The sequence below is a fragment of the Bison bison genome, unplaced genomic scaffold (genome assembly GCF_000754665.1).
Source record: "Bison bison bison isolate TAMUID 2011002044 unplaced genomic scaffold, Bison_UMD1.0 scf7180017863702, whole genome shotgun sequence".
NCBI lineage: Eukaryota > Metazoa > Chordata > Mammalia > Artiodactyla > Bovidae > Bison > Bison bison.
The window spans coordinates 2316352-2320908 of NW_011494274.1; positions in this window are offsets into that span (position 1 = coordinate 2316352).

A 4557-nucleotide genomic window follows, 5' to 3' on the forward strand; every position below is an offset into this window, starting at 1 on the left:
TTTCATTTAGTATGATAATTTCTAGTTGCCTCCACGTTGCTGCAAATGGCATTATTTCTTTTTTTTTCATGGCCAGCTAGTATTTCATTATACGTATGTACCAAATCTTTTTTATCCATTCATCTGTTGGTGGAGTTTGGGTCGTTTTCATGTTTTGACTTTTGTGAATAGTGCTACCGTGAACATGTGTGTGTGCACTTAGTCGCTCAGCTGTGTTTGACCCTTTGCAACCCCATAGACGGTAACCCTCCAGGCTCCTTCATCCATAGGGAGTCTCTAGGCAAGAATACTGGAATGGGTTGCCATGCCTTCCTCCAGGGGATCTTCCCAACCCAGGGGTTGAACCAGAATCTCCTGCATTGCAGATGGATTCCTTACCAGCTGAACTACCAGGGAAGCCTTGCAGTGAACACAGGGGAGATATACCTTTTTGAGTTATGGCTTTCTGCAGATGTATGACCAGGAGTGGGACTGTTAGATCATGTGGTAGCTCTGTTTTTAGGTTTTTATGGAACCTCTATACTGTTCTCTACAGTGGCTGTACAAACTCACATTCTCACCAACAGTGTAGGAGGATTCCCTTTTATCCATACCCTCTCCAACATTTTTTATTTGTAGATATTTTAATAATGGCCGTTCTGTTTGGTGTGAGGTAATACCTCATTGTAGCTTTGATTTGCATTTTTCTAATGATTAATGATGTTGATCTTTTCATGTGCCTACTGGCCATCTGTATGTCTTCTTTAGAGAAATGTCTATTAAGGTCTTCTGCCCATTTTTTTATGATTGAGTTGTTTGTTGTTGTTGAGTCGTATGAGCTATTTGTATATTTTGGCGAGTAAGCCCTTGGGTATTGCATCATTTGCAATACTTTTCCCAATCTGTAAGTTGTATTTTTTTTTTTTAAACTAGTTTTCTTCGCTGGGCAAAAACTTGTAAGTTTGATTAGGTCACATTTTTTATTTTTTTCTTTTTCTTAATATATATGTTTGATTGATGTATAGTTGATTTATAGGTGGACATATTGTTGATGTATAGGAGGAGAAGTGGATGACAGAGGATGAGATGGTTGGATGGCATCACTGACTCGATGGACATGAGTTTGAGCAAGCTCCGGGAGTTGGTGATGGACAGGGAAGCTTGATGTGCTGCAGTCCATGGGGTTGCAAAGAGTTAGACATGACTGAGAGACTAAACTGAACTGAACTGATAGATGATTTACAATGTTTCAGGTGCACAACAAGGAGATTCAGTTATACATATACACATATATTATTTTTCAGATTGTTTTCCATTATAGGTTATTGCAAGATATTGACTATAGTTCCCTGTTCTATACAGTAAAACTTTGTTGCTTATTGTAATTATATATATATATATATATTTATTTTTTTTTTTTTTTTAGTTAGAAATCTAGCATTCTCTTCATACTGAGTCAAACAAGTGGAATCAAAATGTCAAATTTTTTAGCTTGGAAAAAATGTCATCACTTTCATAAAATATATATATTATGTCATACATGCTATTTATGTACATGTTTACAAAGACTTTTCACTACACTTGATCAAGGCTTGAGAAAGAACATCAAAAAAAGAAGAGAAGGAAAAATTGGAAAACATAAACTAAATGAAATGGGAGCACTGAATATGAAATAGAAAAAGTGAAACAAACTAGATAAAAGTAAAAGATCATCATATAGTCCAGGTGTTTTTAAACATGACTGTTCATTAGAGTCATATCTAGAGCTTTGGGGAAAGAAAGCAATTCCTGGGCATTTGTATTTTTCAAAAAATTCCAAGATAATTCTGATATGCATCTGGATTTAAAAAATCAATTACAGATTTTTCTATTAAATTGTATTTTTGGTGGTATAGAAGTCTATTATTTTCTGTTGACCAATCATGATACTATGGTATTAGGTGAATAGTAGTTACATAATCACAACAGTAAAAGATGTTTATCAGTTTTCACAATCAATAGCCAGACAAAAAATAAAATATAATTAAAATTGCAAGTCATAATGGAAACATGATTAACCTAACAATACAAAATAATTACATACATTTGGGGGGTTAAGTACAGTGATGTGGCCAGTGAAAGTGCATACGTGCACATGCTTTCATGTTTCTTTTGTTCGGTGCATTTATTCCATTTACATTTAAGGTAATTATTGATATGTATGACCCTATTGGGCTTCCCAGGTGGCTTAGTGGGTAAAGAATCAGCAGCCTTCAATGCAGGAGATGAGGGTTCAATGCCTGGGTTAGGAAGATCCCCTGGAGGAGGGCAAGGGAACCCATTCCAATATTCTTGCCTGGAGAATCCCATGGACAGGGGAGCCTGGTCAGATACAACCCACGGTGTTGTGAAGAGTTGGACATAACTGAAGGGACTCAGCATGCATGCACACATGCACATGATCCTATTATCATCTTCTTAATTGCTTTGAGTTTATTTCGTGTAGGTCTTTTCTTTCTCTTGCATTTTCCTGCCTCAAGAAGTTCCTTTAGCATTTGCTGTAAAGCTGATTTGGTGGTGCTGAATTCTCTTAATTTTTGCTTGTTTGTAAAGCTTTTGACTTCTCCATCAAATCTGAGTGAGAGTCCTGCTGGGTAGAGTAATCTTGGTTGCAGTTTCTTCCCTTTCATCACTTGAAATATATTCTGCCATTCCCTACTGGCTTGTAGAGCTTCTGTTGAGAAATTAGCTTATAATTTTATGGAAGTTTCCTTGTATGTTATTTGTTGTTTTTCCCTTGATACTTTTAATATTTTGTTTTTGTCTTTAATTTTTGTCAGTTTGATTACTATGTATCTTACTGTGTTCCTCCTAGGGTTTATCCTACCTGGGAATCTGCGTTTCCTGGACTTGGTTGACTATTTCCTTTCCCATATTAGTAAAGTTTTCAGCTATTATCTCTTCATATTTTTTCTCAGGTCCTTTCTCTCTCTCTTCTCCTTCTGGGACCCCTATAAAATGAATATTGGTGTGTTTAATGTTGTTTCAGAGTTCTCTTAGGCTGCCTTCATTTCTGTTCTTTTTTTTTTTTTTCTATGTTCCCTTTTGTGGCAATGATTTCCACAATGATTTCTGTCTTCCAGATCACTTATTGGTTCTTCTGCTTTTGTTATCCTGCTATTGATTCCTTCTAGTGTATTGTTCATCTCTGATTGTTTGTTCTTTAGTTCTTCTAGGTCTTTGGTAAACATTTCTTGCATCTTCTCTATTCTGTTTCTGAGATCCTGGATCATCTACACTATCATCATTCTGAATTTTTTTTCTGGGTATTTGCTATCTCCACTTCATTTTGTTGTTTTTCTGGGATTTTACCTTGTCCCTTCATCTGGGACATTATTCTCTGTTTTTTCATCCTGATTAACTTTCTGTAATGTGGTTTTTGTTCTAGCTACTGTGAAATTACAGTTCATCTTGCTTCTTCTGTCTGCCCTCTGGTGGATGAGGCTAAAAGGCTTGTGTAAGCTTCCTAATAGGAGGAACGATCTTGCTCTGATGGGCAGGGCCTTGCTCAGTAAAACTTTAATTCAATTATCTGCTGACGGGTAGGGTTGCATTCTCTCCCTGTTAGCTGTTTGGCCTGAGATCTATGGTAGAGTTAATGGTGACCTCCAAGAGGACTTACACCAAGGGGCACCTTCTAAGGCTGCTGCCACACTGCAGTGCCCCCATCCCTGTGGCTAGCCCATGCCAACCCACGCCTCCATAGGAGATCTTTCAACACTAGCAGTTATGTCTGCTTCAGTCTCTTGTGGGGTCACTACTCCTTTCCTCTGGGTTTGGTGTGTGCAAGATTTTTTTTGTGTGACCTTGAAGAGTGGAGCTTCTGTTTCCCCTAGTCCTGTGGAAGTCCTATAATCAAATCCCACTGGCTTTCTAGGTCAGAGTCCCTGGATATTCCCAATCCCTTTGTTGGATCCCCAGGCTGGGAAACCTGATGTGAGGCTAAGAACCTTCACAACAGTGGAAGAACTTCTTTGGTATTACTGTTCTCCAGTTTGTGGGCTGCCCACCTGGTGGGTATGGGATTTGGTTTTACTGTGATTGTGCCCCTCATGCCATCTCACTGTGGCTTCCTCTTTGTCTTTGTACATGGGTTATCTTTTTTTGGTGGGTTCCAGCATCCTCCTGTCAATAGATGTTCAATAGCTAATTGCGATTTGGGTGCTCTTTCAGGATGAGTGCACATTCTTCCACTCTGCCATCTTGCCTGGAAGGCCCTTTTTAAAATTTTTGCCTCTATTTCTATTGTCTTTGGCTTCTCTGGTAGCTCAGATGGTAAGGAATCAGCCTACCAAGCCAGAGACCTGTGTTCAAGCCCTGGGTTGGGAAAATCCTCTGGAGAAGGAGATGGCAACCCACTCCAGTGTTCTTGCCTGGGAAATCCCATGAACAGAGGGTCCTGGTGGGAAACAGTCCATGGGATTGCAAAGAATAGGACACGACTTAGCGATTAAACAATAACAATTGTCTTGGGAGACTGAGCTAAGAAAACATCGATATGATTTATGTCAGAGGGTGTATTGCTTATGGTCCCTTCTA